We start from the raw sequence: 12,800 nt of genomic DNA, 5'->3' as shown, positions 1-12,800 counted from the left end.
GTTAATAATAGAGTGTTTCACCTTTCAATATTGCTGAGAAAATAAATTTCAAATGTTTTCAAATGTTGAATATTTATTCCTTATCATACTTATAAATTATAACCTCACTCTGTACCCCTTAAAAATACACAATTTATAAAATAGCAATTTAAATTTTTTTAAAAAAATTCCCCAACTTATTTGGCCACAAGTTCAGCCCAGAAGACTACATTTCCCAGCCTCCTACCTAGGTATGATCATGTGATTAAATTCTAGCCACTGGTTTGTAAGTAACTGCAGTTTGTGGTGACTACAGGCATCTTGAAGAAAGTCCACACTCTCCCTGGCTCCTCTCTGCTTCCTGCTGACTGGGAGATAGGCCTGGATGGGGCTTGAGCAGCCACCGTGGGCCACGAGGTGGTAGTTGTGTTTTCAGAAGGCAAAACAATACGAGAAAAATCCAGACACCAGGTGATGATGGCACTACCACATAGCCCTGCAGACTTCCTACAATTTCTTTTTGTTACAAATTCTAACTTTGAAATAGTTTAAGACTCATACGAAGTTATGAAAATAGTATAAATAGTGTCCATAGACTGTTCTCCCCACTTTCCCACTGATAGCATCGTATGTAAGCAGAGCACAGTTGACCTGGGTTCGTGCTGTTCACTCACAAACTTTGCTCCCTGAGAGAGAATTAAAACTACCTCATTTATTTCTGTCTTATGGAAATAAATTCTATCTCATAAGGCCAGCTTGCATTTTTTAAATCACTCTCAATGAAACCTAATTCTAACTAATATAATTTCCCAGGAGTCTGTGGGGTCATCCCAGCCCCATCCATGAGAGACGTCCTCAGCGGGCAGATGGATCTGCACAGGTGTGAGGAGGTAGGAGGCTTCAGGCCGCCACCAGTCCTTTAGATCACCCAGGAGCATAGGATGTCCGGCCGGCTTTCCCTCTGCTGGTGCTCACAGGATGGTCCTTTCCTGGCCACCTCTGGCCTTGGCATCCCACACCACCCTCTCTAATGCTGAGCTCACCCTGCACAGCCCCTCTCGCCTAGCCAGTGCTCAGCGGCTCCCCCCTGATTTGTGCAGACCTGAGGTGTCTGGTAGTGATGGGTCTCATGTGATGGACACATTGGGAAGGGGAGTGAAGGCGGGTGACATTTGTTGGTATTTTCAACTCTGGTGAAAACAAACAAATTGCACTGGAGTTAAATGTCAAAGGCCCCTGAGCACATTGCAGGGGAGGGGAGAGGGGGGCACCTCATCTCAGGGACGTCCTCCTCCTTGTCCCTGTGTGGGTATGCATGGGGCATCAACCATTTGGAAACCTGTGAGAAGCCAGGTGTGGAACACTTGACCAATGTCCAGCTGCATGGCACTATGGACAGTCTGGTTACACATGAGGAACACCCGGGGTGGGGCACCCACGTCACCCATCCATCCACCCAGAGAACACTAGATCCACACGACCTGCACATGAAGGACTTGGCATTAGGTGCAGAGGATCAGTCAGTGAGTACAGGTGGTCCCCACCTTCAGGGAAAGCCCTCCTTCAGAGAGGACATAAGGGATACGAATGTAATGCAAGAAGGACAAGACCACCATCGTGAGGAGTACAGTTCTTTGATTGCTCAGATAAAGGAGGAGGAGGGGAGTGGGAAAGATTTCAGATGCTCTGCCTTGCGGCCTGGAAGAACGCACATTGAGGTATGTGCAGGTGGGGTCTGTCCCTGCCATTCATCTCAAAGTTAGCGTAAAGCATCGTTGTGCACACTGCTATTGTTACCGCTATTGTCCTGGCTACCCCATACGTAGGGACGTGTGCTGAGGAAGCTGACCTGTTCAGCACAACCTGCAGAGGAGCCTTTGTTTGGTTCCTGAGGGGTTGTTTCCTGAGGCCTGTGAACTCTGCAATTGCGTGCTGAGCTTTGGGTGATCTTGCATTTTCCTGGGAAGAGCATCCAGGGCCTTCTCAGATTCTCCTCAGTGAGGATGATTTGTCTCGAAGTTCAGCTCCCATTCATCTGCAAGAAGGGAGGCCTCGCCCGACCTCTCTCCATTACTCATCCGACTGAATCCCCTGCATAAAGAGAGACTGGCCATTTCTAGACGTGGCTCCTCCTGCTCTGGCTCTAATTCCTGAGACCTGGGGAGACTCCACCAGGAGAAACAGGAGAGAATAAGGTGAGCTCTGCCCCTGGGGCAGGCAGCGTGGTTTGCTGATGTCTGGCCCTGCCGTGATTGAATTATCAGCCCCTTTACCTAATGAGCATCTCTCTGGACTGGCCACGAGGCCTGTGTTGGGGAGAGCAGGCGTTTCATTACCAGGACCCAGTGGTGCCGTGTGGAACCTGGTTTTCTAACAATTAAGAGAAGGAGCTGGAGGGCCAGGCTTGTCCCTACGTGAGCCTGGCCCTGTCGGGAACACACAAGCTCCCTTCCACCCATGTGGCTCCGTGGGACCAGGGAAGGCAAGAAGCCTCTTGTAGGAGATCCCAAAGAGCAAGAGAATTGCTCTGTGTGATGTCCCCTTGGGTCTGGACCAGTCTGGCTGTGGAGAAATAGTGAGGAGATACCCCATGGCTGCCTTCCAGCTGAGGAATGAGGAAGAGCCCTACAGACTGCTGGTGGACAACCTTCCAGAACCATCACTACTTCTCCATGTCCCTTTTATCCTCAAGGAAAACCTGGGAAAGAAAGGTAGACATAGGCTAGAACTGCCATGTGAGGTGACTGTTACAGTTTGGATATGGGGTGACCCCCGAAAGCTCACAGGGGAGACAATACAAGACCATTGGGAGGTGAACTGATTAGATCATGGGAGTTGTAGCCTAATAGATGAATTAATTCACTGATATGGATTAACTGGGTGGTAACCATGGGCAGGTAGGGTGTGGCTGGAGGACGTGGGTCACAGGGACATGGCTTTGGGGTATATGTTTGGTCCCTGGTGAGCAGGGATCTCTGTGCTTCCTGGTCGCCATGTCCCCAGCTGCTTTCCTCTGCCATGCCCTTCCACCATGATGTTCTACTTCATCTTGGGCCCAGAGCTATGGAGTTGGCCTATCATGAACTGAACCTCTGAGGCCATGAACCAAAATAAGTGTTTCCCCCTCTACGTTGTCCTTGTCAGGTCTTTTGGACACAGTGATGAAAAGACTGAGGAAAACAGTGATAATACATATCAGAGTTTCTCTAAGTCACCCAGGTTAACATGCTCAAGACCAGAGTCATGGTTGGTCAACATCAAAAAGTTCAAGACCAACCACACCATGGGCCAGGCACACCGTGGATTTGTTCCTGTGAGACCTTCGACAAGCCAATACTGATCCGCATTCACCATATCAGCTGACCAAGTTCCCACAGCCCATGGTGTCACCAGCTGGGGCTGTAATGTTACTATTTGCTTTGGTGAGTCCTGAGCGAGGTTGGATGCTTACATCCAGCATGTGGGGACAGGACATTGTGACATGACTCTCCTTGAATTCTCTATGTTCAAAGACAGGACTAAAGGACCAGACCCACCTCAAAATCAGGTCTAGGAGTACTTCATGACACAGATCCCAAGGAGGAGAGGAATGACTGACAGCGTAAGGGAAGCTCCCGGGAAGTCACGCGCAAAAACATTTTGAAGCCGAGGGGAGAGGGAGGAAAGGGGAGGGGAGGGGACGGGGGAGAAGGAACTCAGGGACCTTCAGAGAGTCTTGCATCTCACACCAGTTGGCTGGAGCCTTGGGCTAGTTATGCAGAATAAGAGTGATCCCTTGCCAAGTGTGCGAGGTGAGGTCCAGGGCACTGCACTGGCAGAGCAGGGGACAGATCCTCCTTGGGGATGTTCTGTGGTCCCACTCCAGGCCAGAGAAGGGTCCTGATCACCTCTGCAGGTGAACCCCAGCTTCTCTCCAGGAAGCAGGCCCAAATGCTTTCCTCTTCTGTGTCCTGTCAGGAACTGTGCCCTGTCACCTGTCACGTCAACAGACTGGACAGAGAAAGGAAGAGGGACAAGGAGAACCAGAGAGTAAAGTTGTGGTCACAGCGTCAGGGGAACCTGAGTGGCTGGCATTGACACTACCATGTGGGTGAGCGTTCAGGCCTCTGGCTGTAAGACTGTAAGACCTGAGTGTCACTAGACTGTCACACAGGCTGCCACCAACCCTAACTCCTCAGCAGTACCCCCCTCCCCATCTCTATTCCCCCTGCCCAGACTCTCTGCTCTCTCTCTCTTACACACACACACACACACACACACACCTCTTTTAGAACTGACTTTGATATCCAGATGTTCCTTCCCTCTAGGTTAAAAACCACTACCCTCCCCCCACAAGTCTCTTCCTGGAGGGAGGCGGGGTCGGGGCGGATGGTGCGGAGCCTCAGGAGTTTTATCCACATCGCTCACAGGGATTTTCATTTGCTGGGGCACATTGTATGCCCACAATCAGTGGGCCACTGATACTGACCATCTTCTACAGCAAAACGAATCTCAAGGTTCTCTCAGATGTGCCAAAGCTAAAAGCAAAATGTTCCCCTGAATGTCCAACCCCCTCTCATTTCACCAGGCTCAGCACACCCGCCCGCCTCTCCCTGGCTCCTTCTGCTCCGGGCTAACCCTCCAGGCCTGATATCTCTTCTCCATTTCATCCTGCTAGGAGCAACCCTGCGATCCTTGAGGCAGGGTCTCCTGCTGAGCCAGGATGCCCTAGACCAGGGGAAAGACTGCAAGATCTGTGGACAATTTTAAAAAGACCTTCAGGGTCTAAGAGACTCAACCTTATTCATAATGAAGGAAATGCAAAGGAACATTTCAACATCATGTCTCCCTGAGTTTGACAAAGAATAAAATATTGGCTAATTCCCAGTGCTGGTGAGGCTGTAGGCAAACAGGCAACCGAACACCACCGGGCTGGCGAGAGGGAGGTGTGAACTAGGGCACGACTGTTGGAAGACAAGTTGGCAATATCTACAGAAATTTAAACGCCATCCACGCTCTGACCCAGCAATTCCAGGAGTTTATTCTAAACAATTCACTTGCACTTACACACACGATGTCGACGCAGAGATTTAACCGCATTATTTATAGTAGCCAAAGACTGTGCGTAACTTAAATATTCACCCCTGGCACACTCATTGGTGAAATATGGGTTGCAAAACCAATGTAAAATGAGATCCCATTTGTATCTCGAAGAGGACCCACACACCCACACACCCACAAATCTATCCTATTTATCTATCATCCGTTTATCTACCTTCTCTCCCCCTTCGATTGAATAAGCCAGAAAAAAAAAAAAAAATCTGAAAAGGTTTCTCTGAGAACTACAACTGAGAACCTAGGACATAAAAAAAGACTTTCATTATACACACTTTGGTACTTTCCCCTTTTTGTATTTAAGTCTCACTTTTATAATTTAAAAAGTCGTCATAAAGTAGATAATTACAGTAAGTTAACACCTCTTGATTCTCTCCCCTCTTTTGCCTGGGGAATTCTGCCCTCAAGCCCTGTTTCCATGGTGGTGGCCTCTGGTGGAACTTTTGGAGGTCCCTCTCCCTCACCCCTCCAAGTTGGCCTGTGCAACTCCAGGACGTGACTCGAGATCACTCCACCAAACATGTCAGCATTCCTAGCTTCATCTGCATCCCAGACCATCAGCCACTGGCTCACCCCCATTGCTACCGTGTCAGGACACTTTCATGTGGGGGGGGAGGGGGGGGAGGAGGGGGGCGGGGTTTCCCGTGGGTGGGTCTGGACTAAGCCCCCACGCCCCAAGCATGGGATCTGGTTTCTAGAGCAGCTCCCCAAAAGACCAAGACACCGCCCGGAAGGCCGGGGAGGCCACTCCCTCTGGGGCATGGCCAACGGAAGCAGGAGACAGGAGGAAGCCACAGGTCCTCCAGCAAGCTTCCCCAGGACACGGGTTTCCAGAGGCCCTTCCAGAGCAGTTTCCCTAGGCTGAGCTCACGCCCCTAACATAACCTGTACTGCCTCCTCTTGGCTTCTGAAGCCAACACAGAGACATGTCACCCTGCATGGCTCCCCAGCCTTCTCTGCCTCCCTGCCCTTCACTCTCTCCACCCTGGAACTCTGCCTCCAAATAGGGAGCAGCTCCTCATCCCTGCCTCAGCCTCGGGGTTCTGGGAGTGTCAGGCTGAGGTGATCACTCTACTACTTGCTTTTAAGTCTCTGCAGTGATTAATGGCATGTGTCAGTTTAACTAGCTACCGGTGCCAGGATTAAACGCGTTTCTAGATGTGTCTGTGAGGGTGCACTTGAATCTGCAGACCTGGTGGTTGAGTGGATTGCAGCTCCCCAGTGTGGGCATCATCCAATCCCCTGAGGCCCCAGTAGAACAAACAGTGGCGGAAGAAGGACTTTTTATCCTGCCTTCCTGCTTGAGCTGCAACGTCTCATCTCCTTGTCTCCTGCCCTTGGGCTGGAATTTACACCACTGGCTTTTCCAGGTCTCCAACTTGCATGTGGCAGAGGAAGGGATTTCTCAACCTCCATAATTGCATGAGCCAATTCCTCATCGACTCTTTCTCTCTAACATTTTCCTGGATTGGATCTCAGATTGATCTGAGAGGAGAGTTGAGGACCAGAAGCACAGAGCTCCTGGAAACTGTGGGGGACAGAATTCTAAGAGGGCCTCTGAGATCCCTACCTCCTGGACAATTCCCTCCCCTTGAAGTGAGGGGTGGCGATTGTGGATATGGCAGGACATCACTCCTGTGACTGTGTTCCACTGTGCAGCAGCAGGGACTTGGCAGAAGATATTAATGAAAATCCCTGATCAATTGGCTTTGGGTTATTCGAAGGGAAATTATCCTGGTGGGCCTGAATTCATCAGGTGAGCCCTTAAGGGGGACTCTGCTCTTCTTGAAGTCACAGAGATTCATGGCGATATTCATGGAGAGATGTTTCTCCTTCTGACCTTGACAGAGCAAACTGCCATGTCAAGATAGCCAGGATGGCGGGCAGTCTCTTGGAGCTGAGAGGACCCCAGAGAGGCAAGAGAGTGGGGCCTGAGTCCTACGATCTTGAGGAACTGCCATCCCCAGTGATCTGGGAGACCTGAATCATTTCTCCAGCCCAGCTGCCAGATGAGGAGGCCTGGTTTCAGCCAGGTGAGGCCAAGAAGAGGATCCACAGGTATGGAGGCAATAAGTCTGTGTTGCTGTAATCCATTAAGGTTATGGTCATTTGTGATGCAGCAGTTAAAACACACATACACACACACCAAAAACAACAACAACAACAACAGAGAGAGCTAACAGCTCCAAAGCTGGAGAAGGACACAAAGCTCAGAGGCAGGGGATTTAAGAAAGAGACCAAGAGAAACTGGATCCAGGCGTCCATGAGGCCTGTTTCTTAATTCGGAAACAGCCTGGCTCGGTAGCTGCTCTGGGAACCTGCAGTGGCTGATATCTCTGCTGTCATGAATGGTTGAGGACACACGATAACCGTGATGACAATGACCATGGTGGTGACAAGGATGCAGCAGTGTCCCCCACGTGTGTCACAGAACTGCTGTCAAAGCTGGTGCACGTGTTACCTTGGGTGATCCTCCAAGGACCCTGGAGGGGAATGTTTGATGATTTTGCCTTCATTTTATAAATGGAGAAAATGAAAAGAGATCCCTGGGGGCTCTCCGTGGTGACACGGTGATCAGAGGCTATGCAGGACCCCCATCTAAGGCTCATGGCTCCCTCCAGGGAGGGACAGAAAAGAGAAAAGGAAGAAAAGTAGTAGCAGTGCCCCCCCACACCCCCCCACCCCCGTCAAGGTCACGGCACTTAGTCCTAGGAATGCTGGTGCCTGGGAGAATGGCTTTCCCAGAATCCCCCAGGCACAACCTCCTCTGACCAGCAGCCACGGACCATGGGACTCTGCGGCTTCTTCGTCAGAGAAGGTCTCGGCCGGTCATCATGCTGTCCCTCCACCACAGTGCCGTCCCCACTGCAAGACTTCCCTCCGCCCTCGCCTCCTCTCCCTGGTGGAAGCACACCTGCTCTGACTCCCCAGTTCTGCTCACTGAGGACCCCCACGTCTGGAGGCACGAGTGGAGAATGAGGGTCCTACGCTCCATCTCCAAGCCAAGAGAGTGTGCGTCTTCTCAGAGGTTTCTCTGAGTCCCGATCCCAAGGAGGGACGCTAATGATGTGGCTTTGGGGTCTTGACATATAGATAAGCTGCCTAGTCTGGAAAACAGCCCAGCAGGTTCTCTGTGGGATTAGCCTTCTTCTCCTCAAAATACCTGTCTAATCAGTAACACGGAAATATTCGCTGTTATTCCTAGGGAAAGCGAGGAGGAGCGTGCCTTATCGTCAGCCCACGGTTATATCAGAAATAAGAACAATCAGAAAATAGCTTCAGGTGCCACAATTTGCTGTGGGATGGTGGGCCAGGCATCTGTGACCGGCACCGTGTTCACCATCGCCAGTCCTTCCTCCTGTCTAGAGAACACTTCCTAGCCTCCCGCGGGTTTATGAGCTCTGTGACGCCTCCAGCCAATGAAATGTGAGCAGAAACAATGTGTGTCATTGTCACATGAGAATGTCCCAGAATCTCTGCCATGAGGGACGAGGTGGCTGCGTGTTCCCAAAGTCGCTGCTACAGGAAGGAGCAGTCATTATTAGCCTGGATCTTTGAAAACCACATGAAGGATGGTCCTCTCCCCACCCCCCACCTCCCAAAACAAAATGTCACTCAGACTCACTGTGATTTCATGAGGGTTAGCAACAAACCCTCAGTGTGTTAAAATATCACAATTGGGGACTGCTTGTTGCCAAAGCAAAACTTGACTTATTTTGACTAGCACATCACTTCACTTCACTGAGATTGCGTCTCTTCTATGACGTGGAGAAAACCTGCCCAGCCTTATCCCAGGATGAATCTGAGGAACAGATGAATCAATTCAGGTGAGTTCAGGAATTGGACAACTCATGAGGATGAGGTCTCATTGCCCATTGGTGTCCTTCCTACGTGCATGGGGTGATGACCCTTGTGTATGAGGCAGCAGTGACAGCTAGGCACTGGACATTCTTGTGGGACAAGTACTTAGGAAGAGCTAAAAGCCGCACGTCTCAGGAAACAGAAACATGTTCCTTTTGATGCTCAGTGCAGAACTGCCCTCTGCAATCTTCACCTTGGGTTCTAAGTCATGGTCACACAGTAAGTTGTGTTCCCAAGCAGTGCAAAGCACATCTCAGTGTTCTCTGTTCTCCCAAGACTGAGATAGAGCAGAAATGCTCTGCCCCTCTCTTCTTTATGCTAACAGACCCCCCATCCTTTCCCCAGGGTTTGGTTGGGCCCATGGGGCCATCCAAATAAGAGACCTTATTTCCCATCCTCCAGTAGGATAGGTATGCCAGTGTGACCCATGTTCTCCAAAGGGAAACAGAAGTGATAGGTACAATTTCCGCATCCCTCACTTTAAAAGAAAGTCTTATGCTCTGTTTCTCTTTCCAGTTCCCATGAGTTGGATGGCAAATGTGGCAGTGACTCAGCTCCATATATGCAGATGAGCTCAATACCTAAGGGGATAGTTGAACCGTAGGATAGAAGGAACCTGGGCCTGACTCACTTTGTGGAGCACAGCTGCCCACCAGCCTGAACCAGCCAAGCTGCTCTGTGGAGTGAAATAACGCTCCCATCTTATTTAAGCCACTCTCTCTGGGGACTCTTTGTTATAGCAGCTCCACCTTTATCCTAACTAATACACTGGATGAAGAGATGCCACGAGTTGATGTTTTAGTTGATTCCAAGCATGCTTTCCGAGAACACCAGGGACCAATGGCAACTAAGCAGTCTTTCTGCTGTGTGTGACATATAACTTCCTAGTCAATTGCAGTCAAATTGTAAATATTGTCTTTTTATAGTAAATGGAGATATTTTGCAGCCTGATGGTCTCCACCTTGTCTCTCAAGCCCTAACTCTATCAGTCTTTCAGGATGCAGAACAAATATCACCCATTTCATCTTGAAAAACCTGCCATGTTCTCCAAAACCAAGTTAATTGCACCCTTCTCCAACCTGCCAAAGCTCTTCTCTCTGCTTCTTTTGGGACACAGGCAGGTGAAAGTGCAACATGAAGACTTGCTGAATACCCAGAGGGAGGACCTTTGTCTCCTGCATCCCGTTAGGGACCTCACGTGCATTGCCTCGCGTGATTCTTAAGCCAGTTCAGTGTATCAGGCATGATTATTATCTCCTCCTTACCAAAGAGCACAAAGAGGTTAAGTCACTTTTTCTTGGTCACCCTGCTAACAACTGGTAGAGAAGAGATTTTTCTTTTTTTTTTTTTTTTTTTTTTTGCGGTGTTGGGGATTGAGCCCAGGGCCTTGTGCTTGCGAGGCAAGCACTCTACCAACTGAGCTATCTCCCCAGCCCGAGAAGAGATTTTTCAAACCTAGCAAGTTGCAGCCCAGAACCAATCTTTATAACCACTGGGCAAATCTCCCTCATCCAGGAGAGAAACAAATGGGTGCCCATGAAGCTGTCCACACTGGAGAAGGAGGCAGGAAACAGGAGCAGCCACAAGATCCAAAACTGTGTCTTTTCAGAGGGGCTCCCTTGCTGAGGCTCTCACCAACAGCAGGCCTGAGCTTTGAGTTCCTCAGTGGAGACAGTGAAACAATTCTGTCAATTAAGTCAAACATCTGTTCAATGTAGCGAAAAATCAGTCACCAGGGTCTGGCCACAGACCCAGGACTCCTTCCAGGGGACAGTCTCCTCCCTGGATCCAGGCAAGGTGGTAAGGAAGAGAGGAGCCCAGGACCCAGGCCCTGATACTCCCTCTGATTGGTTGGTGAGACTCACACCTCCTCTGGTCCTAAGGACCTCCCCTGAGCACAGGAGGGGCAAATCCTGTGGGCTCGGAAATGTGCATTTGAAGAGCTGGAAGCGGCCCAGATCCAAAAAGCGCATTCCCAAACCGGGGAGTAAGTTCTGTGCTGCCTGCTGTAGAAATGCAAATTGCCATAATAAATGCCGATTATCCCAATTACCTCTAATTGTCTGGCTTGTGCAGCAAGAGCATTACCATAGGAAAGGCCTAGAAGGGAGAGAAGGTATTTAGCAGAATGCCCGATCCAGGGAGCTGGGTGACAAATGAAGTAGGTGATCTGGCCCAGGAAGCCCCCACTGTGGCCCCTGGGATGGATCATCTGAGGGGCTTCACAATCTCCCGGCTGCTTAGGGATAGCACTCAGGCAGTGACATCTTTATGCAATAGCCATTAAATGCTATTTTAGAAATTGGCTGTGTGCTGGGGAGATAAGGGCAGAGAATATATGCTTGTTTTCCATGCTGCCTTTCCTGCTGGCCAGCTGGGGCTGCGGAAGAGCTAGGAGAGAAGGTAGGCTACTGAATGAAGGACCCGCGTTATTTTGCATCACTATCATGTAACATTTGATTTGCACATTCATCGACCCAACCAGCCAGGGATTCAGGAAACAAGTGCTATCTGCCAACCTCTGGAAACACGGAAATTTAGATCCAAAAAATGATAGTTCAATGATAACCCGGTGCATGTCCTGCCCTGTACCAGGTAACTTCATTTCTTCCTGTAGCAAATCACTTCTTGAGCTTCCATCCCATGCCAGGCATGGTTCTAGGCCCTCCAGATGCAGGAGAGAACAAAGTAGACAAAAGAGAAATGGACAAATCCTAGCCAAAGACAGGGCCTCTCTTCTAGTTGGGGGATCAGAGAATCAGTTGGAGACACCAAGTGAACAGCATTTTTGAAGATGGTAACTGCCAACGGGAAAAATGCAGAGGAGAGGGTGGAGAAGGCAGGATCCAAGGTGGAGGTGGAAGTTTTAGGTCATCTGGGTGACAGGAAAGAAGACCGCACAGAATCTTCATCTACAGCAGCAGTGATAGATCGGGCCCTCCTCCGAGAAACACGAACTCTATTAGTCACCACCTGAACAAACTCGAGAAGATTTGATACAGGACAGAAAAATGTGGTCCCCCGCTATCTATACAAAAGCATTAGCCAAGGTCCTGTTTGCAGTTATGTAGGCTCATTTTTTATTAGCTTAGGTAAGATCACAAACCTTGCTGGGACCTCTTAATTCTGTTACAGTATCGACTGAGGCGAGGGGAATGCAAAATGTGCAATTTGCACTTACCCTGGTGAAATTAAAACCTTTCCATTTACCGAGAGAGCAATAATTACTCTACGGAGGTGAGGGAGCCTTATCTAAAACCAAGAAATGACTTCGTTTGCCAATAAAGAGAAAAACAGAACCTAAACAATGAGTCCGGGAACGATTGCTCTGGGTTTCAGTTCTCAACCCTGGTTGGGTCCAAGGACAGAAGCTTTGGCAGATGCAGAGTGATCAAGAGCCCAGGAACATGGCCACCAGGAGTGTGTGGATTAGAGAGGAAGCTAGAGACGACCCATCTTGCAGGATCCCAGGGACATTCTCTCTCTCTCTCTCTTCCTTTCTCTCTCTCTCTCTCTCTCTCTGGTACCAGGGATTGAACCCAGGGGTGCTTAACCACTGAGCCCCAACCCCAGTTATTTTCAATATTTTATTTAGAAACAGCGTCTCGCTGAATTGCTTAGGGCCTCATACTGAGGCTGGCTTTGAACTCTTAACCTCCTGCCTCAGCCTCCCGAGACACTGGGAGTATAGGTGTGTGCCACCATGCCCAGCCAGGGACGTTCTCTTGGTTCTGGTTGGAGATTCCTCCCTAAGAGGCACGGGGACTCTGTGATGAGACAGCCTGCAGGTCCCCTCAGTACCTGCTTCCCAGCCTCCTTTCCCTAACCCCGCCTGGGCTAGGGAGAAGTCTGCAGCAACCTTCCTC

General features: G+C 49.9%; 1 protein-coding gene across 1 annotated transcript in view; it reads right to left on the bottom strand.

Moving 5' to 3' along the window:
- Lrfn2 (leucine rich repeat and fibronectin type III domain containing 2) overlaps nucleotides 1–12,800 on the bottom strand; it is a 166,450-nt gene that overhangs the window by 49,187 nt on the left and 104,463 nt on the right. The window lies entirely within an intron of this gene.

Source organism: Sciurus carolinensis, chromosome 7 (assembly GCF_902686445.1).
Source record: "Sciurus carolinensis chromosome 7, mSciCar1.2, whole genome shotgun sequence".
NCBI classification, from domain to species: Eukaryota; Metazoa; Chordata; class Mammalia; order Rodentia; family Sciuridae; genus Sciurus; species Sciurus carolinensis.
The sequence above is the reverse complement of the archived record's forward strand: the minus strand, read 5'-3'. Positions and strand labels throughout refer to the sequence as shown.